This window comes from Vanacampus margaritifer, chromosome 17 (genome assembly GCF_051991255.1).
Source record: "Vanacampus margaritifer isolate UIUO_Vmar chromosome 17, RoL_Vmar_1.0, whole genome shotgun sequence".
Taxonomy (NCBI): Eukaryota; Metazoa; Chordata; class Actinopteri; order Syngnathiformes; family Syngnathidae; genus Vanacampus; species Vanacampus margaritifer.
Window position 1 is genome coordinate 16,246,638 of NC_135448.1, and position 25,341 is coordinate 16,271,978.

Genomic DNA, 25,341 nt, shown 5'->3' on the forward strand with positions numbered 1-25,341 from the left:
ACGTATTTAAATGTTTTTTTTTATTTTAACGCTAGAGCATACAGAAGGCTTTGATGCAGTCTCTGACCTGATGAGAGTGTTTAAAGCAATGGTAGTCATTCCCAAAAAACGGCCAGCAGGTGGCAGCAGACTATAAGAGCTCAACCAGGGCCACGTTGCAAAAAAGCTCTTTTCCCCAGTGTTTTCAACAGATATGTGAATAATGATGATACAAATATACCTTTTTTCCTGATGAAAGAAGAGACTCTAATCTTTTTTTTTTGGTAGGGTCCATTTTTATATATATATAGTAATAGAACACAATATTCTGTGGGCCAGTAAAACAGCCAGGAGCGAAGGGGGTTGCATCAGTGAAAATAGCTGGTAGTGAATGAGTTGATGGCACGTTCCTTTAGTTTTGCTCGATAGTTAGTTGTGCTGGAACCCAGAGACAGCAGATACAATGAAAACAGCAAAGGCCCCAGAATTGAACCCTGTGGAACACCATACGTTCCATTATACATGTGATTTCATATAGCACATATTCATCCAACCATTTTCTTTTTTTGCTGGACTTAGTATGAAGGGATTAACAGAAAGAAATCACATGATGTACAATCACAACAGTCACAACTCGACTACAAAGTGCAACAAATTCCCTGCAGCACAGCCAAACAATGCAACGTGATTGACTGGTTAAGAACAACTGATTTAGATATTCAATACATCCTTTACATATGCCGACCTCCTTGAGAATTTGTGTAGTTTTTGTAAGATCACAGTTAGCTGTCGCCAAATGAAAAATGACGACTCATCGCAAAGCCTCCCAATATAAAATCTAAACTAATTTTCTGTAAGCACCAGCGATACTGCTCTCTAGTTGTCCATCTTTTCTGTGTAATTCATTCTCACAGCCCTCTCTTGCTACCTCATGATGATTTATGGATATCTTTTATCAGCGCTGAAGTGAGAGCTCATCTTTTCTGAACTACTCCAGTCCCAAAGCATCGAGCGGGCGCGAAACAAAAAGAGGGGCGGAGGGGAATAGAGGGAGGCGCCGACTGTCTCGGCCTTCATGCGCTTTAATCAAAGTCATCCATCACATGCGGATAATTAGACAGCAGCAGAGATCTGGTGGCCACGTCCCATCGCTTACAACCAACACACACTTGTGCGCAGCTGCGTCAACACATGCTTTTCTGCCTTTACAGATGGAGACAGAAAAGCAACACAAGACGCGTCAAATCTTCCGTTCAGTCGCCATAGTGACACCAACCAGTTATAGCCAGTCGCTCACTCTGGCCAATTAAGTGGAGGATTAACATTGCTGATCCAAGAGCTTTGATTATTTCAAATTGCTGCGGCAAACAGCAAATATGAACAACTCTTCACTCTCAAATCACCTTTCCCCATTGAAATGAATGGAAATGTCATTAATCTGTTCCAGTCTCCCACCAAAAAAAAAAAAGTCAAAGTGCACTGCCTCCAAGGACCACGAGAATCCCACAGGGCTGTTCTAAAAATAGCTCACCAGTGATGGGACATTGTGACATTGTGAGAGATTTTTATTTTTTTTTGTCGTTGACAAAATTAAAGAAAAATTAAAATTATTTAAAAAAAAAAATTGGGTGATGATGTACATTTAAGACACGATATAGTTAATAAACTACAGTAAATGTATTCTCATAACGGGTAAGTCCGTTAAAAATAAACTCTGATATATTTCACTTTTGCAATATTAAGGCAATAGAACGTGAAATGTCAATATTTAGTGGAGATTGTAAGATTAAATCAGTGCAGTGGTGCTCAAAGCGAGAAAAGAGTCCAAAGTGATAGCTTGGTCATTCCTCCACATAAGACAAATGAGTCCACTCGTACTTTTTACTTTGAAAATCAAGATCATTTTAATCTTAACTCCGGTTGTCGGCCAAACTGCCACTGTCAGTATCTGCAAAAACCCAAAAGACTTTTAATTTAATCTACAAAAATGACTGATGTGATTGTGCAGTGCTTATGACTTGTTTGTTTTACTGAGGATTATAACGCTGCCATTAATGATTCTTGCAATTAAATTGCATTTGTGGATGATATGTATTGCAACTACAGATTAGCACTAATCCTTCCAAGAAGTCTTTTCATATTTTGTTCGCTCATAGTCAACCAACAATGGCGCTGCCAGTGATCCTCTTTTAATGGGGCTTTCTTATTATAATGATGAGCGTCCATACAGGATTTGAATCAAGACGAGAAGACGTGTATATGGAGGACCAAAACTGCCAAAATTAAAACTAAATTAATAAATTAATAAATAGAAGTGAAAATAAAAAACAATATTAAAAAATTAAATATAAAAAATATATATAAATGGAAATAAAAACAACAAAATATATATATACCCTAAATAAATAAATACTACCGAAAATAAAAATTTATATAAAAAATGTAATTAAAAAGTTAAATGCAAAAATATAAATATAAATGGCAATTAAACCAACTACCCCGAATAAATAAATGAAAGTAACAATAAAAAAATAAAAATGAGATTAAAAAATATTTCATGCTGCAGACGCTCTGTCAGGTCGAAATGCTATTCAAATGAGGGGGTGGTGCCAAGACATCCCAGCCCCCTCATTTGAATAACATTTCGACTTGACAGAGCGTCTGCAGCATGAAATAAATAAATGTGAGAGCACAGCGTTTTTATTTATTGATGGATATTTAATTCTATCTACTGTATATAATTATTTTTGTCTTTATTTCAATATATTTTAAATTTTTGAATCTCGTTTTTTATCTGTATTTTTTACTTTTATTTATTTATTTAGGGATATATATATTTTGTTATTTTTATTTCCATTTTTATTTATTTTTGGTATTTAATTTTTGAATTATATTTTTAATATCCGTTTTATTTATTTATGTATTTATTTATTTTGAATTTGGGCAGTTTTGGTCCTCCATACGTGTATACGACATATTGACGCCCCCTCATTGATGCTTCTGCTGACTAAGACCAGTTGTCCTCTCTCCACTCCGTCCTCACACACCCTTTGATTGATCACGAGCCAGCGGCGAGGACGCAGCATGGATCTGTTCCAGGGAAGGTGAAAACTCCCCAGGATTTGTTTTTCTCCCGTCTTTGATTTGTCATTCCCGCAATGCCATCTCGCACACAATCACACGCAACGAGGGCCTGAAAAAAAAAGAAAATTGCATCCCCCACTTCTATGTGTCGTAATCGCCTCATCGCTTCTCCCGCTTTCATCCTCAGTTGTGACTCAGTCAGTGCAGGTAATGAGTCGGTTTGAGCCTAAAACACATCCCCTTGGAACAAAAAGCTGCTGAAATACAAAAGGCGTTGTTGTGAAACTTGGTGGGGGGGGAAACGAACCGTGTGTGTGTGCGCATGCCGCTTCGGGATCATGTTCGTTTGACAGCATGTGTGTGTATTCTGCGTCCAGCGGGAATTGAGGGCAGTTGAAAATTTGAGCCACCCACAGCCTCTTGCTCCCTGCCACTCGCAGCTGAAATAACATGTGCTTGTCACACACATGCACACACACATTGAGTTCAGAACAACCTTGATCTAGTAAATTTTTAACATCCGGATTGTTTTCACCAAACGCTTAACCCCTTAATATTACCGTATCCACCAAAAACAACAACAAAACCTCTGAAATTTTACCCATTCGCTCCCAGAAATGTTCACTTTAGTCATTTTCACTGAAGTTTGACTCATTTTTTAAGGCACACAGAATATTATATTCTATTGCTATAAAAATTGCAGCAATTTCTGATCTCTTAAACTCTGCTGCCACCTGCTGGCCATTTTTTTTATAATAACTACGATTGCTTTAAGCCACCTCTTCATGTCAGAAGCTGCATCAAAGCCTTCTGTATGCTCTTGCATAAAACAACAACATAAAACGTATAAATACGTTTTTGGGAGTGAAGAACAAAGTATTAAAAATGTGTTTGGGTTTGAATGACTTATTAAAAACAACAATTATAGTTCCCCAAAAGTATTGGAACGACAAGGTCAATTCCGTTGTTTTGTTGTATGTTGATAGCTCTCTGGGCTTCTTGTCACAGCAATAACAGCAAATTCAGTCTCACAGGTGAAATTCAAAGCCAAAAACAACACTAATGATTAAGCAATCAATCTAAAAGGCACATCTGAGCAACCCCAAACAACCACCAGTCACATGTTCTAGTAAACTCATCTAGATGGAAAATACCATGAAATAAAAGCTGGAATTCTTAACTTTTGATCTGAAACCCAAATGTCTTCAAGATACAACAAAAACAAATGAATTGTTCCAATACTTTTGGAAGGCACTGTATATTTTCCTCAAGGTAGCTCTTTCCACACAGTTGTGAATAGGGAGGGATAATATTCAATAAGCAATACAAATTTAGCACATGGACATGATGAGCACGATTTGAGAATGTGAGGAGTGATGTCAGCAAACCACTCGAGACACTGTGAGCATAAAAACACACTCAGGCAATCTTTTATTTATGATGTTTTCTCACTGGGATATGACACATTGCATCACTGAGGTACGTACAGTACATCGGACTATATGCGGTGTGCAGTAATGAGCAGTCAGTATATGAATGGGCGAGGTGTTGACGGTATGGTTGCCATGGTGAGCGTGACCTATAGCCTTGAGTGGAAAGCAGAGTGATGCCTTCACTGGTAAAAAAAAAAAAACGGACTCTATTTTGATATATTTTGTGAGTGCACAACCGCCTGAGAATGATGTGATGTGTTTTTTTGGGGTGGGGAAGAAAATATCATTTTGTCGTATCGCAACTAATACATCACCCAGTAAGCAATATTGCAGGAATTATCATACAAATTAGTTTCTCTGGAGATGAGCCTTCAAGCTTCTGGAATTGTCACTGTTGCTGATAGCAACAATGTCGCCACTAAGAAGCTTTCACACGCATAGCCTACCCGCTCTACCCTCTTTTTTCCTTTTTTTTTTTAATTAGAGCAATGTATTAGAATACCAATATATAGTTAAAGGGGACTTGCATATGGGAAATATACTTTTTTAGTCCTCATATGCAACTTGTTGTGTCTGCCCACCCGTTATGTGTGAAATTAAGCAACTAGGCTGGGTGAAGATTCAGAGCCACCTTTAGTTGTTGGCCAAATTACCCATCAGAGAAACTTGCCCATCCCATTATCTTATGGCCACTGAAGAGGTTAAATTTTATTCCTCTTTTGCGTGTTCCAAAAATATGAAGACAGATCTTTAATGTAAGAAAAAACACCTTTGCAAAAAATGATTTATTAAAACAGAGATCTCTGGACATCGTGACAGACTCCGAACATCACGTAACAGGTGGAATTTTCAGAGTGCCGAATGTGCCTCTTCCTCGGGGAAGATGGCTTCTTATAGTTAAACAGACCGCCTCTCTTTCATTTGTAGACAAAACATACTCTCTGGGTACTTTTCCATGAGCGATGGCGCAAACAGAGTCAGGGGTGTGTGTGTGTGTGTTCGAAGCAGATTCTGTTCTCAAGGACCAAATGCGTGTTTTCGCACAGAACACTGAGAAGGAATTTTTTAGACCAAACAATATGTTCCAGCTTAGTGTAAGGTCAAATTATACTGAGTTCAACACTATTTCACCCACTTTACACATCTACAAAACACTTCAACATGGTTAATATATGAAATAAAGAATTAAAATGTTAATAATAATGAGGAAGAATCATATTCCATCCAAGGTGCAGCAGATATAATGAAAACAGCAGAGGCTCCAGAACTGAACCCTGTGGAATGCCTATATGTGAGTGGGGCAATACACAATACTGCGGTCGAACGATGAATACAATTAATGAATGAATACATTTTTACAAGAATATGACTTGTGTTGCTGTAATGTTATGTTCAATCCGTTTCAAGTTTTATAAGCTTTGAAGCATAGCATTAAGATAGCAGATGAAAAGGCTAAGCTACGTGATTGTTTTAAACAGACAATCTGTACTCTGTTTTATTTTTAGTGTGGCGGTAATCTTCATCTGGGTGGGGCAATAAATAACTTAAAGGCTCTTTTTTTACTATTACTTGGTGTGAAGTGAGTTGAGTCACTGCCCACTGTTGATCGACCTCATATATTTTAAACCTCATAAGTCACTCGTATCTAAACGCACCACTGTGCTTTCAATATATAGAAACCAAAACAACACTAATTCAAAATATTTAATATTTCCCCTAAAAGTAAGAGAAATAATTTAAAAGTGAATGAGTGAGTTGCCTTTGTCCAATGTCATCCCTTTTCTCACGTAATTTTCCATTTTTCCCATTTCACCAGCAAACTTCTCTTGGTATAGTAGTCCTCATTCCACCCCTCTTCTGTTCTTATCTCCATTCCCCCGACTGTGCTGAGACACTCCAAAGCTCTTCTTCCCTCATTAACTCTCTTTCATGTGGCTGCAGTTGACAATAACTGGTTTGGAAACAGTAGACAATGGGATACAAGGATTATCCCTGGCTCGTACCCGCCATCGCCGCCACACCCGTCCAGCATTCGTCCGATGTTGCTGCTCCGACTCTTGTCCTTGTTTTTCCCTCTGAGGGTTAGGTTTTGCCCCTTTTTTTTCCCCCCATTCTTTTGTTTCATAATTAATTCCGGGTTCTTATTTGAACCTCCATTATTCATTAACTTCCACTTGAGATTCCTTAAAATCCTTTCTCACGGAGCTAAGAGACGAGTTGCGAGTGCGGTAATCCGATCACGGGTGCCGATGGCATTACTGTCGCTTGTGCACGTACCTGCTTCTGCCAAGTGGTAGTGACGTTTGATTAAAGGGTGTGACAAATGTGATGTCAGCTCTTCGTGAAATCATGAACCTGCGAAGTGACAAAGAGGATTGGCTCAGACGGAAGATGAGGATGCAGAGGGGGTGGCTGTGGACAAACAAGTCTTTCTAAATAAGTCCCCTTGAAAAAAAATTAAAAAGTGTTTTTGTGAAATTCAAAACATTCAGCTCATTCACTCAATTCATTCGATGATTTTTAACATGCCAAAAAATGTCCATTTACCACAAATATGGCATTTTCAACATTACAGTTCCCACCAAAAATTCCCTATTTATTCCCAATGACTCATTTGACAAAACAGATTCACCTTGGAAATGATTTTCAACATGCCCACAAAAAAAATAAAAATTCCCAATTGCTCATTCAAAAAAACTTTCATTACATTCAATATCTATTTCTTTCAATCTCATCCCATATTTTTCACATCATCAGCATTTCAGCCTTCGTTTTGTATTTATTTGTTCTATTCTTTAAAATGGACCATCACCAAAATGTGTTCTTCTTTATCCACTTGGTGAAGCAGGCATACAAACAAACCTAACCTCAAGCAAAAATCACAGTCACCCAATTTCACCTCATAGAGAAGACCACAGAAATTTCAAGTGAAACTTTTTTCTCTCGCTGGTATCCAATCTACTTGTTTTCTCCTCATCAGTCTCTCCATTCCACTCCCCATCTGCTTTCTCCTCATTTCATTTTGTCCCGAAAAGTCACTCCCTCCGCAGTTCCGGCTCATCCCGCCCTTTCGCTGTCAGCTCATCCCTCTCGATAGGATTCTCGGGTTTCGGTTTCGAGCACTGTTTTAGCGCAAAGAATAATGGACTGTAATTCACTACCACCTCCTATCTGTTTGTCAAACCTTGTGTTCAAGTAGGGGGGAGGAAACTGTGTTGTCATGCAGTTCGAAGGTCATCTGATGAATTATGTAATCTTTTCTGCCCTTCCAACCTAAGACCATTTACACATTTTTTCCTCCATGAAGTGACACATCCACCTGATCCTCCCCATCAAAGTCTCCAAGCCTCAATCTCCCCACAGTATGAATAATACAGGCATCCCATATGTGTTCGCCTGTAAAACTAGAGCACCAACTGTGGGCCCGAGGAAGCTCTCGGTAGGGCGAGGGCTGCCCCAGGGGCCTCCGGGTTGTTGTGGGTGTGGGCTATGCAGACTGTCCACATCTTTGGGCAACTCATGACATGTTGACACTTCTCAATACTAAGAATGCACCGATACTACGTTTTTTTCCCAGACAGAACCGAGTTGTGTTTTTTTAGATAACACATGCAGAGAAAGACGAAAAACTATACTATAACTCTCATTTTCCACAGTGGTCAAATTGTTCATTCACAAGCTGAGTCGTCGTTACCTGAGCAACTGTGATGTAATTTTCAGTCGACAGCAAAAGTCGATGGATAAAAAACAGGCTTTAAGATAGCGGCAATGACGCTGTGTGTTTGTAAGACAAAGTACTTGTTTGGGTAAATATGTAGTAAATCTCTATTGTGTGTTTATAATAATAATAATAAGAAGAAGAATAATGCATCACATTTATAGTTTCAAGGTAAACTTCAACTGGAGCGTCAATACAAAGTTTGAATCAAGCAAAGTTGGTCTCTTTTTGAGGAACTGTTAGCTATTAGCCAAATGACATGACTGCCTGCTCAGGGAGGAAAGATACAGTACTATCAAGTGCATCATTATAATTAATAAACATAAAGAAATAACGTCTTCACTGCACGTTAAAACCAATCATTGGTTTATGGCCGACTTGGTTTTTCCAGGCTCCTACTATGCTCCCCTATGGGAGCATGGTTTGAGCTTGTCTTTTTTTTTTTTTTCTTCCCCTCCCTAGCGCCCTTTAAGATTTTGGGGCACTGAAAAGCCTGTCTACCTCTATTTTTTTTTTTGTTTTTCATGTTTCTTGGTCAATTTCATTGCTCTGTACTTTGCGCATGTGCAATGACAATACAGATCCATAAATTCCTACATCCCACTCTAAATCGGAACTGAACCCGTACTGCTACACCATCAGTAACTGATGATTAGTCGTCATTTCTACAGCAATTAAAAGCCCTCTTTTCTTTGGAATATGGCCATAAAAGCCTGCCTGTATTTATGATTTATTACATGCCTAATTTGGCATTCACGTGTATTTTATTATTCATAAGGGTAAGTAGTAGCATGTGTATTTCAACGGCAAAGAGAGCGTGACAGATATTTCAAATTACATTGCTTTGCTCCATTCTTAATTCTATTCTCCCCGCACTCAAGTATAGCACTCCTATTTGAATTAACGGTGATGTCTGAGCAATGTTTGCCTGCCTCCCCGAATCATCCCAGTGTGCCGCGATCATAAAAAATGCAGAATACATCAAATAAATGTTTCTCAAACTGCTCCTGGAACAATAGGAAGGGGGAAACAATGATGGCTCAGCCGGTGAGTTAAGTTCAATAATTCAGATCCCGCTCATACATACCACGAATAGATCAAAAATAATCACTTGAAAGTTTTCCACTTTACCATCAAGCTACCGTGCAGACACCTTCTACCATTCTTGTTCTTTCAACCGCGTCCATAGCTTCAGATTTAAAGTCTTAAGATTTGTTTTCTTTCCCATCCGTTAGCCGAAATTGCCGGGATATGCCGCTACCGTCACGGTGCCGGACCTTTCCCTTCGTTAGCGCCAAGGTTGCAGGCGAGCTGCTTTGTTTGTAGAGACGCGCTCAGCAATTCAATTTCACAGCTTCATCTCACGAGAGGAGCTGGACGGGCGGCAGGATTTGAGGGGACAGTAATTGAAAGGCACTGAGGCTCATCCGGTGTCCTCGTTTTTTTTTTTTTTGTGTGTGTATGCCTCTTGTAGTCATAGAGGCATTTTGTGTTTGCGCTATCATTATTGTTGGAAGGTACATCTGGTCGTCTATTGTCACCCTCCGAATGTGCCACAAAGCGAACTGACATTCTGCTTATGTCTACATTTGTCAAGCTTGTTTTTGGGTCAAACGTTTTTGGTTCCCCATTGCTGGAAAAATGGGAATATATTTTATCTGTAAACGTCAATACGAATCGTCAAATTATTTGCGTAGCAAGGAGGACCTTTAATTTCATCTTTAATCGATTAATTGCAACTAGGTCTGAATGTTTCGACAGTGATTTTGAAAGGCGAGCGACATGAGTGGGATCCACGCTGCATTATTCAGAGGGAATGGGAGATTATGAGCCATCTGCGTCCATACCCCAGTGGGCCTGTCACAATTGATCCACAACCCTTGCCCTCGTCCATACCAGCAGTGTTTTGCAGCCATCCCGTCACGTTTGTCGTGATTGCGTGCAAACGCAAGGCTTTGGACGGACAGACTTCGAAGCTTGTCAGGATCGCCTTGGTCTCAGCACAGATGCTATTCATCCGTTAGGTCATCTGTGCAAAAACTCCAGTATCACTTGTAAATAAAAAAAACGGTCTATGACTGCTCCGGATCAGTGGGAGGCTCATCTTAAGAAATCACTGACCTTTAATACATACTGAGATCGAGACTTGCAACTCGACTTAGATTCATCCACTAGACTAAGACTCGGACTATTCTTTCGGGACTCGTGAGCATTACGAGTCTCAATGGTGTGGCTTGTGCTCTCATTTTCTCTCCTTACAGCAAATATCTATATGTATGTGTGCGTAAGTTATCTCTCTCTCTCGCTTTCTCTCTCATCATTTCCGTGTAGCTGAGCAACATATAAAGCGTTAGCTTTGTTAATGACAAAGAGTACACAAATGCGACAAGAACACACAAGCAAGTCCGTGTCTTGGACTTCACTTGGACTCTTGGTCAGGGACTTGAGACTTGACTCGGACTTGTGGGTCTTGACCTTAGAGACTTGTGCCCATCTCTCCTACAGATGATTTGATTTACGTTAGAGTTCGGAGGTTTGTTTCAGAGTAATTCATATCCAGAGAAAATTTCTTAGATTTTTGGGTTTAGCTAATGAAAAATGAGTGTTGGGTTTATATTTTTGTTCAGAAGTCTCATGGATACGTACCCCTCACAACTGCGTTCAATTTAGGCATTTTCACTTTATTTTTTTTTTATTTTATTTTTATTTATTTTTTTTTCCAGGAGAGCTCAGTATTGTCCATTCGATTTGACATCATCATTGCTCTCCTTTTTTAAAAAAAAAATAAATTAAAAAAAATTAATAAAAATGTTTTTTTTTCTTTTTTTCTTTTTAAATATATATACATATATATATATACATATACACACACATATACATATATATATATATATATATATATATATATATATATATATATATATATTTTTTTTTTTTGTATGTGGGTGAGCATGTGCATGTGCGTGCATGTGCGTGCGTGTGTGTATTCATCAGTTCACCTAAAGCCCATTAAAAAAAAATCCCATACTAATAATACAATATAATAATAAATTGCCAAATGCAGAAACATCAATGTAAGTTATCACGATGTAGTGGCTCTCGCTAACAGACAGAATTAAGTAACCAGAATTAGGTTAAAAAATTCTGTATATTAAAAAATTCTGTATCGGCATTTTCACTTTAGGGTGTACTCACTTTTGTTGCCAGGTGTTTAGCTATCAATGGCTGTGTTTTGAGAGAAGAATAAACGTACACTGTTAGAGAAGCTGTATAATAACTACTTTTCATTGTATCAAACTGTCATTTATTCCGTGATTAAATATCTGCGGAAATGTGAGGTTTGTACTCCTGTTTGTAGTGAAAGTATGCTGTGTGATGACATACTCTTATACTAAATATCGTTTGTAACCGTGCATGGTTGTATGGACTAACCAAACACCTTAAAATACAAGGTTGAACACAATCCGTTCTTGGAACACTGTTTGGATTTTACCATTTCGCCACACGGATAATTAAGTAAGATTTTCCACAATGTGACACTAATAGTAGTGGCTGGGGCTGTGTGGTTGATTAGCGGCTATTAGACTGACTTCTGTTGAGGCAGCGTGGGTTGAGTTAACACTCCCTGACGGTGTAAATAAGAGTGTGAATGTTTGTTTGTGCCTTGAATTCAACTCAGTGGGGGTTTGGTCCACCTTTTGCCTGACGTTAGCTCCCTGTGACCCTGAACAGAATTAGCATGTAGCAAATGGATGCGTACATACGTAAAACAATTTTTTTGTGTATAACAACAATAAACACAAGTTATACACTCAAAAAAAGCCAAGGAAAACGTTAATCACAAAACTCTCATGGGGACCAGGTTCTACCGCACCCTTTTTAGTGGCCTTAGCCTTCACAGTCGAAGGTCTGCTGATGCAACTTGCCATCTCCAAAGAGCTAATCATCATCAGCGCCGGCATACAAACTACAATATGAACGCCTCTTTACTTTGCAATTGATGTCAAAGAGCAGCCGAGCAAACGGGCAGAAAGCTTCCCTCTCTGATCCACCACGTGTTCTCACACCTCCGCAGGTTCGGTTATCATACTGAATCACCGTTTTACTGTCTTGCCACAGCTGGCTGCAAAGATAAGGCCGTTAAAGGTTAGCATCGATGTGATGAGCCCAAATGGTTCCGCTTTAACGGCGCCCTTGGAGTCGAGTGAGGTCGCACGCTCGCAGATGCTTACGTTCGTATACCAATTGTGAAGTACAACCTGCATTAAGACCAACTGTGTCCATAGGAAAGAAGTGCTGACACTAGGTCAGGCTAGTGCGCAGCTCTGACTGATTGTAGTTAATTAGATGATGAGAAGTGTGCCATGACAAGCTGCTTAGTCTGATTAGAGAGATCAGCTTCCTGTGACAAGCAGAACTTAACGGGGCTTGCCAAGCTTGACGCCGAGCTTTTGGAGGATGTGAACACTCTCAACTAGTTTTATTGCTTTTTTTTCTGCACAAGACCAAAAAGCACGATTTTTATACCTTAACTCTTTCACTGCCACTGACGTTTAAAGACGTCAAGTAAAAACCTACGGATCACTGCCAATGACGTCAAAAGACGTCATCCAATGATTTTTTAATTTTTTTTTTGAAACGGGTAGAGGAAACCCTTCCGCATGTCTGGTGAAAGTTTCCAGTCTGTCTGTTGTGCCTAATGACTATTTTTGGCCCCTAGAGGGCAGCGATGACTCTCTTTTGACAAGATCGGGTGGGCGTCAGTAGAGGCGGAGCTAGAGCGTCGAGCAGGAGATGAGAATGGAAGACAAAGGAAAAATGGCGGCCGGTCGCGAGGAGCTCACGCCCGAGACGTTTTTTTCAAAGACCAAAAGCATCGCTGAAAGAGCACATTGTTGACGACGATGATCATCATCGATGATGAAGATGAGGGTGGTGACTCCGTGGTTGAGAAGCATTGACGCGGCAGTAGAAGACGTTAGATGGAGCTAGATGGCGGAGGGAACGGGCAATGGCGAGCGTTTGCAAGCAGCTCTACACTTACAAGACGAAAGGCATCGACCAACGCTAAAATAGTACATTGATGACGACGGTGATCATCCTCGATGATGATGAAGGTGAATCCGAGCTTGACGGCGAAATTGGAACCGCTGACGCGGCGGCTATGACGGTGTCGTAACGCGGAACGCAACCGAGCACGCACAGGCGGACGTTCGATCGGACGACGGAGAGTGCCCCGAGTCCAATGCATATTCATCGGAGGAAGTGTGTACAGTCTGCTACTTGCTTTTTATTCCCCGGAAAAAAAGGCCGTCAAGAAAGTGTAACGTTTGCACGCAAAACGGACCAATGTGAAAGTGAAAGTAAACTGTTGTGCGAGTCCTGGCGTCTCCTTGCACGCAGGAGAGCGTTACAAAAGGAAAAACTGTATTTGAAACATCCACATAATTGTAAGTAGTACCACAGTTGCACACATTTGTAAATAGTTTGCGAAATTGTTTTGTCAAATTGTTACACTGTTGAATGGAAATAAACGTATTTTGCAATCAAAAAACACTTTTTCATTGTTGGTGAAAGCGTTTTACAGAAGTAAAGCACTATTTAGGTGTTTGTGGCATCATTCATGGACAAAAAGAAGTGTACAATTCACTAGAGTGCATGAAATAACATCGTTTCACAAAAAGCTCTTTTTCTCCGTTTTTTGTTTCAAAAGAGAGAATTTCGGTGAAAGTAACCATTTTCTATTGTTGATTACTGAAGAACGGAATAAGGTAGAAACAAACTTTTTTTTCTGATGAAAGCTGAGAGTCCAATCTTTCATTTGCTAGTATGTGTGTTTCCATAGTCACAACAAACACAACATTTTCTGTGGACCTTGAAAGATCACTCAAAATGCTTAAATCGGCTGGCAGTGGGGACAACCCGTTTCTGAAAACGTCTGGCAGTGAAAGAGTTAAAGGAAACTTGTTTTTTCAGATTTAAAATTATTTCAGGCGTCAGGCTAGATCTGTAATTCTTACATTTGCTTTGCAGCTCGGCTACTCCAAAATCTTCCCACTTTCACAACCGGCATATTAGGGACATTTCTCAAACCTGTCATTTGAAAAGTGGTGTGTAGACTTTGTACAATATTCCATAAAGCTCAAAAGTAATGCAACCTTCCAGAAGATGAGTCACTGTGTCTTTCAGATCTATTGTTCCTCAAGATGTATTTGATTATCGCAGCATTTAAGGCAACCAAGAGTGAAATTAAGGGAAATTCAGTGTGCCATGACCTCATTGACGCTAATTGCCAAGAGCTGCTGCTGTACAATATTTGCATATTCCAGTTACGCATTAATTATTGACAGTAATATCCGATGTGTTTCGGCGTTGCTTTTGCTAAGCGGTGACTGTGCTGACTTGTGCTGCAGAAGAGGTTAGCAGTTCTCCCCTTTCATTTCATACCAGACCGTCTATGCTTGTAAAATCGTGAGCCGGTTGTTTCCAGTTTATTTGCAAACATTTGCCCCGTTGAATAGACGTGAATCCTTCACCGTTCATTTTGTTCTTCTTACATAAGCATGCTTCCCCAACATACTCCCTTTTATGCGAAATGACAGGAGTGTGTTGGTTGTACCGGCCGGGATGCAAGGACAATTAAATGACGAGCTAAAACGTATATATATATATATATATATATATATCAGGGATGTGATTTGACCAAAGTGAAATTATCTGAAAATTTAGCCGGGGGGCCAGCCAGTGGGGGGAGCTCATGGGTTTTCCGTGTTTAAAGTACTTTCAATGCACTCACATGACAAAGAAATAGACAAAACAACAGCATAAATTTTCAATGTATATTGAACTATCCCATATAAAATGGCAGTTTTAGTCAACTCAAAATCAGTCACATTCAAAAACATTGGACTGCCTTTGCTTTTAAAAACTATCACTGAGAATATCATCATATCTAACTAATGTGATTACTAAGTTAACACATAAATAATGTTGAAGAGTTCAAATTTCATGAACAAATAATTGTATCATGACCAAATGAAAAGTAACTCATATTAGAGCATACCACAAATGTCTTTGTTATAGCAGAAGATGTTATTTGTCGGAGTCATGTGCATACACAATGAACTACTAAAAAAAAAATAAAATAAAAAATCTGAATTGTTTTTTTTGGGGGGGGAGATAAAAAAAAAAGCGGAATTCCGCGAATTAGCGGAAAAATCACATCCCTGATATATAAATAATCGTATTTGATGTGCATGTAAATGCATGTAAGGACTTGTTTCTCCGTGGAAATTCTCTCCAAGCGTCTCAGTCGTGTGTTTACCGCTGATAGCTTTTCAGTTGCGCTCAATTAACCCGAGACAAAAATCCTCAAAAACTTTTGCAAAGATTGTCCCTGTGAGTCTCTTTTTCTCTGATTATGGATATTTCTCTGAGGGCTCACTTGTCTGCACTGAATGGTGACGGACATCCTCCCTAGTTGAGTGACACAAGTGCGTACACACACACACAGCTTGCTTGTGTGGCATAAAAATAATAATAAGTCCCATTGCACACATCAGATCGTGCAAAGAGATAAAAAAAAAAAGAAGAAACTTGATGAAAGGAGAGCCTGACAAAAATGGAAGAGCACTCTCTGTCATCCACTTTGGCAATGTTACTGTTGGAAACGCACTAATCCTGCTTCCATTGTTTTCCATTACCGCCAGCCAGACAGGTAATCAAGTGTCAGAGTGTTTCCATGAGTTCGCTTCTCGTTTGAACTCATTTGCATTTTCCCACCACTTACTGTACATAATCTGCCTTATACACTCCACACCAAATATATTGGAACAGTGACATCAATTCCTTTTTTTTTTTGTTTTGTTTTTTTGCTTTGGAATAAACTATATGTATTCAAAGCACACTGAAGAAGGTTTTGATTTAAAGCTTATTTTCAAATGTTTTTTTTTTTGCATAACACAGTGGAGTTAACTCTTTGACTGCCAAGCATTTTCAGAAAAGGGATGCCGTGGGTGCCAGCTGATTTAAGCATTTTGACTGATCTTTCAAGGTCCACAGAAAATGTCGTGTTTGGACTATGGAAACACACATACTACCAAATGAAAGATTGGACTCTCATCTTTCATCAGAAAAAAAAGTTTGTTTATACCTTATTCCGTTTTTCAGTAATCAACAATAGAAAATGGTTAGTTTCACCCAAATGCTCTGTTTTGGACCAAAATATGGAGAAATCAAGCTTTTTGTGAAACTATATTATTTCATGCACTCTAGTGAATTTGACCCTTTTTTTTTTCCCATGAATGATGCCACTAATTACTAACTCGATCTGCTTGATACTTTAAGCACAGCTGGCCAAGGCTTTCCTCCACCCCCCAAAAAAAAAATCATAGTTAACGTCTTTTAACGTTTTTGGCAGCCCTCATTTGGATTTTACTAAACGTTATGAAACGTTTTTGGCAGTCAAAGAGTTAATGTCATGTCTTGGGCTTGCATGGCTTCATATCTGGCGAGCTCACTTATCTTCATTTCTGTAACAAATGATTGCAGCAGCCATATGAACTCGGTGATCTACAGAAAGAAATCCTTTGTCTGCGAATGTAAGGAAAAATACAACCAACTTGATTGGGAGTTCATCACGTTGCAAGATAAGAACTAAACAACAAAGGGAAAAAAAAATGAAAGATTCTGGACCGTATAATAGATCCAACCCAATAATTGTTCAGGCTACAACATAAATAAAAGGAATCGGCCTCACTGTTCCTCATATGCATATATTGAAGTCATCATCCTTTTACAGTATATTCAATATATTCATGAATTTCTTTTTTTTCCCCCCTCATTAAATAATCCACCGTATGACCTGTGACCTTACCAGCTCATTTCATATGGTCGCCTGACTTTGGCATTATAAAATTATTCTTGAGATTAAGGTAGTATGCGCTTGAACATTTGATTAAAAAAGAAAGCCTCCCTTTTAAACTAGTGACTAACAAATATATTACCAATCCATAATTGAATTTCACAGCAAATACATATTTGCTTCTGCTATTATTGTAGTTAAAATTGCATCTTCAGTATATTGGTTACCGCATATTAGAGACATGTCACGTCGTACACATCCGGGCGTCTGTGCCGGCAATGCAAACGTAGTCATAGGAAAAAAGGGACCTAAATAGACTTGGGCTAATCATGCAGACAAGAAACAGCTGGGTTGAACACAAGCGCAACCTGGGAGCTGATTGGCTGACAAACAAAGAGCAGGCCAGGTGAAGCCAATGATAGCCAAACAATGAGCGACATGGATAAATAAATAATAAATACAGGAGGTGACTTACTGCGGTTTGGCCAACAAGGAGTTAACAGAAATTGTAGATACTGTATATTTCACTCTCTATACTTGCCAGGAAATTAAAAGATTCATTGATTGCCAAAATGTCATCTACATTCACCAGACACAACATTAGGTACACCTGAACAATATCCAGTACAGTATGACATTCATTACAAAAGATAATCGAACCAATCTGCTTTTCAAAAGATGATGCGCCATTTTGACACTGTCAGGGAGTTAATTTAATGTGTTTATTGTAGTGCTTGTAATTTGCAGTGGTGTGGATCTGCTTATTGGGCTCCATGACATTTGAATATTATTTCCATAATGATGAAGAGTTTAAATTAAAACGCAGCATTACTAACTTTTGCAAAGGGCGAATTTTTTTAGACAACAGTTAAAAACATTTTAATCATGTGCAACAATGTAAATGTATGTTATTATTTTATGTTCATCTTATAATGTGTATGTTTCTTTTTGTTTTATTGGTGTTTTTAGGGACTTTGGAACGGATTAATGGCATTTCTGTTCATTTCAATGGGGAAAGATGATTTGGCATTAAGTCTAAGGCACCATTGTCATTAAAATATATATATTTTTTAAATCCCATGTACAGTATATGCATCACCTCCACCAGATTTTGTGACAAGTGAAGACCTTTCAGCGATGAGGAGGCGCAGAGGTGGAATGTATACGTCTAAACGACGACATGACAAACGAGAGCGTGTAGCAGCGGTGATTAATTAAGTCTTTATTATCTCCTGTTTCCCGCTTTCTCTTTTCGTCCTCACTCTGGTCTACGCTAACTGTTTTCCCTGCTTAGATTGCATCAATTTTTTTTTTAAACTTCATAATGAGAACGGGCACAATAGAGGCGTTCTTCCCCCCCCCCACTTTCCATCCTCAGCAATACTTATTCTTTTGTCTGAGGCTTCCACTGATTGTCTCTTGAATGTCACCAGCTAGTTTTTTTTTTTTTTATCTCCCCTCCCTTACTTTCTGCAAGCAATTCTCATTGATTTTGAATGTTGACTGGAATGAATGAGGAGACCTTTCCATTTATTGCACTACTGACTTTTTTTTTGTGTTGTATGAACCAAAATAGCAATTTGTTCATTTCAAATCGTCCTTGTGCATCGGGATTTTGCATCACCTGACACACATGCTGCCACTCTGGGATGACTAATCTCTTTGAGTTAGACTAGACTGGTGCTGAAATGCAACATTATATGCATTTTGAATATCCTATTAGATCGTATCTATTGCAGAAATGAAATTACCTTCAGTTAATTCTATTTGCATAATATTAGGTTAATAGAGAAATGGAATATTGTGTGCGGCGCACTGTCGACTATGAGCCGAGCAAATATATTTGTACATCCATAAGGCGCGTCTCTGCAACCTCTGGATGTGTTTAGTAGCTTGCTTTTCAATTATAGAATTCCATGTTCTCATCTTCAACAAAAGAAGATAGCAGCGGGAAGCCGTTAATCACATAAAGCACATGGACCGAATTTTGCTTGACCTCAACGCACAGCTTTATAAGCAGCCTTGTTAGCCTTCCCGAAAAAATATGGAACGGGGGTTAAGCGTGTGCAAAGCTCACACTTTCCCTGCCTGTCACCTCTAACATATTGCGCAGCTGCGTCCCTGCTACCAGGAGCGACCTCCTAGCACAACTCACTTCTCACCGTTTGGTAAGGTTCATTAAGTTTGTTTGTATCTATAAAAAGCTGTCTCTTTACCACATCACATGACAAAATGGATGCCAGGTCTGCCTTTTGCCACACAATCTCTTTAAAAATGTGAGTGAAAGCACATACGATGAAACAAATCAGTGTTGTATCTAGGCATAGGCCGATCACAAATTGAACAGGAAATGACCTGGAAGTGCCCTCAAATCAACAGGAAGTGCCCTAAATTGAACAGGAAGTGACCTGGAAATATCCCCAAATCAACAGAAAGTGACCCAGAAGTGTGCCAAAACCAACAAGAAGTGCCCCAAAAACAGGAAGTACTCAAACTCCACTTCCAACATGTTCAAATCATTAAAGCCATCTTATTTATTATTCCCCTCCACTAAATTCTCAAATTTTTCACAATTTTTCGACGTTTATGAACAATTAATCTATTCAATCCAACATATTCAGTTCATTCTCATTCATTGTCTATCATTCCATGTTATTCATGAATATCATTTGACATCATTCAGCCTTCTCTCAAAACTGATACTGATATGAGAATTCTGATGATGCGATCTAAAATGACCCTTTTGAAATATTTGGGTCAATAAAAACAGCAAATTTGTTCCCACAGAACGCAATCTATTTTGTATAGATTATTTGTCTTAAGACTTTTAAAATCATAGAGTATACCAGGCTTTTTGAAGTTAGCACTGTTGCTATAGCACTGACATTGACTGAGTCACTTTTCTCAGGTCAAATTAAGGAAAGGAAATGAAAGGTAAACAAAAAGGGCAAAAAATGGGCTGACTGTGTCCTCAAAGCTACATAGCAATCCTGAATAAGAATCTGCACTTATGCACACATATATTATGCAAATGCACATACAATATAAAGCGGGTTTGTCATCACTCACCCATGTAAGACGTATGCAAATGCACTGTAAATGTAGTAACCTAGTTTACTAAGTAACCTAGCAACACCAGTGTGTGTCCATGCGGTGGTGTGCCCCACTGTCAGTGTGGGATTTGCATTTTATTCTTCCTAAGAAACTTGGTGCGCTAATTAGCAAACCACCAGGCTTCTTTTTCTGTCTCCCTCTGATGGTTATTTTTCGGGTTTCTCGGACAGGTTGTGACTGTGAGGACAAATTCCTTGTCTTTTAAAAAAAAAAAGAAAATACTTAGCTGATAATTCTGATTCTATACACGTGCAGCAATTGAAAAGTGCTGGAGACGAGTGCTGGGGATCAGTCTACAACCTTGAAAATTAAGACTTATTGTAGCAACCAGCCACAAAACATTCATGAGTCAAATCTCTTTCTGATTTTCCTTTGCCGTCATGTACTGCATTTTTTGCGTTTTTTTGGTTGTTGTTTTTTAAACACAGCCTTCCCGTCAGTTTGTTCTTGACCTTGAAGAGTGTATTTTACAAGTTAGTAGCTGAATAATTCTATTTGCTTTAAGTTCCACAGCAGATGGACTTCCCCAACTTGTCAGAGATGCTTAATTAGTCATTTTTTTCAGCTCTTCCTGGCTTAAATGTTGACCTTGACAATAGCAGCTGCCCGTGCAACCTTACTTAAGGCTCCATTCAAGTATTTCATCGTTGATTTTCAGAGGTGGCAAATCCAGGTCCAGAAAGTAAAAACTCTGCCACAGTTTGGCTTTAGCCCCGGATGCTAGCTAGCTAGCTCCCTAGCTTTGTTTACCTTTTAGGGAGCTATCCGTCACCATTTACTATTAACATCTAAATGGCAAAGAAGCCATTCTATACTGATTAACACACAATCGCTGTATTGTAATATTATTCTTCCATCTGTCCGTTTTGCCGCTCGTAGCGGTAGCCCAATCTGAACGCTCTCTCCACTCATGCGCGAGTGCGTCAGTCTTTAATATCAGTTACAGATGAAAGAAAATCAATTTTACTTGTTTAAATGACGTCTGAAACCACTCATCAACCCTTTCTATCTCGAATTATAAATCTGGGCTCTTCAATTCGTGCTGCCGCATCAGCGACAATTGTGACGGCGCACCAATGCATTTTCCTCGTCTCGACACGAGAGTAATTACGTCGCGCGGTCTTAGTGATGAATCTGGATGAAGCGGCACTTTGAGCTGCTCAGCCTGCGAGCAATGTGTGACGTGAGCCTTCTCCGAGCTGCGTCTACCTTCATCTGCCTTTGATTATCCGTCAGGAGAGCTTGTAATACAGCAAAACACAACGTAGGCCAGAGAGAGGGAGTTTTTGGAAGCGGCAGAGAGGGAACGGTGGATTGAGACCAAAAAGTGAAAGCAAGTTGAAGAGTTCACTTGCTGTTCATCAGCCATGGGTAGATGATAAAAATAGGTCAAATGTGTGGTACAGTATACGTTTATCCGTTGAGGTGTCAAATTAAGAAAGTAGAAGTAGGCGGAGTAGGATACCTTTATCCCCAAACTTGTGTTTGCTAGGTGACCTAACAACAACTGACTTACCACATAAACAATTTCAATCTACACTTGTAGCCCTTACTATCGCTAAAAAAACAATTCTTGTTAACTGGAAAAATAAACAAACTCTGAATATCGACCAATGGTCTAACCTCCTCATAAATCACATTTTAATGGAAAAAATATCTGCCTCAAATAAAAACCAAATATCAAAATTTATAGAAACATGGTCTACGTCTATAGAATTTTTTAACCTAATTCTGGTTACTTAATTCTGTCTGTTAGCGAGAGCCACTACATCGTGATAACTTACATTGATGTTTCTGCATTTGGCAATTTATTATTAGATTATATTATTAGTATGGGATTTTTTTTAATGGGCTTTAGGTGAACTGATGAATACACACACGCTCGCACGCACGCACGCACATACACATACTCACCCACATACAAAAAAAATATATATATATATATATATATGTGTGTATATGTATATATATATATGTATATATATATATATATAAAAAATAAAAATAAAAACATTTATTAAATTTTTTTAATTTATTTGTTTTTTTTTTTAAAAAGGAGAGCAATGATGATGTCAAATCGAATGAACAATACTGAGCTCTCCTGAAAAAAAAGAAGAAAAAAAAAAAAAGAAGTAGGCGGAGTTCTTGATGGAAATGAGCAAAAATGAGAAGCGAGAGGGGACAAGGCACATCAAGAAAAGGGAGAGACGATTTAGACTACGTGAGATGCGAGAGGACGGGAGTGGGAGTAATATCCAAATAAGATGTGTTTACATGCATGCGTGCGGAGAGGCGAGCGCCCGGGCGTCCACGGCTGCTGATGAGCTGAAGCTCAAAATGAGCCTGTTGTGCTATTCTCTTATTAGCTTTCATCTCCTGTTGTACGACCATCTCATGTCCCCAGCAATGTCCCCTCGCGTTATCGAGGTGGAGAGCGAGAATGTAAGCCAATTACGAGCAAGCAGCACCGTCTAAGCGGTGTTGGTATTTTTTTTTTCTCATTACAGTCAGCAGCTCTCTTAGGGATGTTTCTGTGCTGTAAACAGTTGATGATCACGAAAGGGCACACGTTTTGATATATGATGAATTTCATGCGTATAATGATAGTCGTTTCTCTCTCACTAATGTGTTTGAGCATCCTAGAGGGATTCGAAACAAAAGTAAACGATCATTTGCCGCAGTCTTCAATGAACCTTAGGCATGCCGATTTGATCACCTGATGGGTTTTGAGGCTCCACACACACTATATTGTACTGAATCACATTTATTGAGCCATAAAACCATAGCATGATTGGCATTATGAAGTTGGATACCCCAAAGAGAGGAACAAGATGAGAATAAGGGAGAGAGTGTGGATAGAGGCTGATTCGCACCGTTCGTTGACTCCACCCGGCATGCTAGGTACATCACTCGGGTGAGTTTTGGTGACAGCAAACTTTGCTATTTCATCCAATATCCATATATTAGGGATGCAACAAAAAAAAACGGTTTGAACCAGAAAATCGTTTTTTTATTAAAAATGTGAGTGCATTAAATTTAACCAAATCGTTCTACTTCTGTATATATATATATATATATATATATATATATATATATATATATATATAGTATTGACAAGTGCATTCAAATGTATGTGAAATGTCAACAAAAAAATCCATTGCGTCGATCATACCCTCTCAAACTGAGCCGTACCATATCGGGTCAAATCGCAACCTCACTGAGTTACACTTACAAATAAATTGAACAGTCCTCGCGCCGATCCGCACACCCGTATATATATGCTGCTATCTTACCATTGGATTTGTATCTCAAGGCACAGCTGTGTGTATTCAAGCACCTCAATGGAAATCGAGTGAGTCCTACTTGTCAGTTCCTTGGAGCTTCTCAATGGCAAGAAAAAATGACACTTGCCCGAACGTGTGTTCTAGAAATGATGAGAGAAAATGTGTCAAATTGTAAGTGGAAAATCAGGGTAGATGGAAAAGCAGGGCAAGGCTAGGAGGAGAGTAAGACAGAAGGAAATACCCCCAAGGCTCTCTTCCATTTTGCCCTTATGATGGCGGCATATTTCCCTTGTGCTGTGGCCATCAGAATCTCTCTCACACACAGACTCACTCACGCAAACCTGTGCTAAATTCCATACCAAAATATATCAAATTTGATCCAAATGCTTTAGCCTAATAGCATAATTGCCCATGTCATTTTTAACTTACTGTCACAATGTCAATAAGAATGCATGCTTGGTTGTAATTTTTCTTGTTTTCCAAAAATGTTGAAAAATGACGTGGACAGTTATGGCATTAGGCTCCACTTGCATTTCAATCACTCTCAGTCATCCACATAAAAAAAAGGTATTTCAGTTGCCAGCTCTTGGGAAATATTTTTTCATGTCCACTGGATAGAACGGTTAGAAGGCACAAGGCGCGTCCACGTGACTGGAACCATCTGCAGTGCCGTCATTTCACACCGGTTTCTATCATTTCTCCTTTCAAAGTCCCCAGCTACAAAGTCTTCATCTAAAATAGATATAAAAGCATTTGCCCGCCTTGCAGGTGCTTTGCATTTTTTAAAACCCCGAGACATGACTTCCATTCCTGTCTTCTCGTCTTTCCACTTTACTCTCTTGTCGACCTTTCCTTCTGTATGGGCAGGAATGACAAGCGTCTCCCCACTCCCAAAAATGTTTCCTATTATCTTCAAGTCTTCCTGGATCTCACTGCCAGAAGAGAAAAGTGTGTGTGTGTGTGTGTGTGTGTTCATTAGTCTTTTTTTCCCAGAATGTGGATTCTGCCTACCAACATGAGACAATTCTATTTTTTTTTTTGTTACTGCCCATTTTCCATGACAGCTGTACGGAGATGGTATCTTCAGAGTCGACTGTACTCTCCCGTAGCAAGCTAATGAAAACCCGTTTGGCTACAATTATTTAAGCAGCTCATGCATTCACGCTCTCCAATGGATCGGCGTATCAGCATGGAGCCCGCGGTTCATTGTAACCGCGGTCCAACAAAGCCCACATTCGGGGACACAAATGCTCTCTGCCATGCAGCATTAGCCGTTCCAATGAAAGCCAAGGCAGCGGCTGGCTTGTGATTATCTACTATTGTTTGGCTTGCACCACAAAATGACAAAAAGCTCAAATAAAAAAAAGTGTATTGATATTACATTTTCAAACTATGTGACAAGTTCAACACCAAGCTTTTTTATTGCCAAACCAAAATGTGATGTCATAACTACAAAACTATTTGCCGTACGAAACCTCAGACCAAACCAGTAGTTTGGAAAATCAGTGGAATGTTACTACCAAGGGTTCAAGCAAAAGGTGTAGTAATATTTTTTTCCCACCCAATCCTTCACTCACTGCAGTTAGACCTTCAGTACCTTTCCCAAGGATACTTCCACGGGTCCTCTATGTGCCTCAAGATTTTGAGCCTGACACTTTTGAGAGTGACCACTACTCACTAGAGGCGGAAAAAAATAAATAGGGTATTCAAGGTCTTGAAGTTATAGTAGAGTACATCCGTAGCGTGAAGCACCCCCTTGACCCACGCTCTCATGAAGATAGCAAAGAGCGGGGCCGACTCAGCTGTTAGCAAAGTGGGTCAGAGCAGCTGGCATGATCGCATGAATATTTAATGAAAAGAGCTCCG

The 25,341-nt window shown here is 39.2% G+C and overlaps 2 protein-coding genes across 5 annotated transcripts in view; one reads left to right on the top strand and one right to left on the bottom strand.

Annotated features, from left to right (window-relative positions):
• Positions 1-25,341, top strand: part of dlgap3 (discs, large (Drosophila) homolog-associated protein 3) — a 108,169-nt gene that overhangs the window by 59,967 nt on the left and 22,861 nt on the right. The window lies entirely within an intron of this gene.
• Positions 5,333-25,341, bottom strand: part of LOC144037248 (tissue alpha-L-fucosidase-like) — a 47,667-nt gene continuing 27,658 nt past the window's right edge. Inside the window, exons 9-10 of one of the 2 annotated variants that reach the window (XR_013288862.1) lie at positions 6,774-6,851; positions 5,340-5,770 (exon numbers count right to left, since the gene is read on the bottom strand). The gene's annotated coding sequence lies outside the window, so the exon portion shown is untranslated. Of the gene's footprint in view, positions 6,852-25,341 lie in introns of both variants that reach the window. The other variant, XM_077548578.1, reaches the window with a different exon arrangement.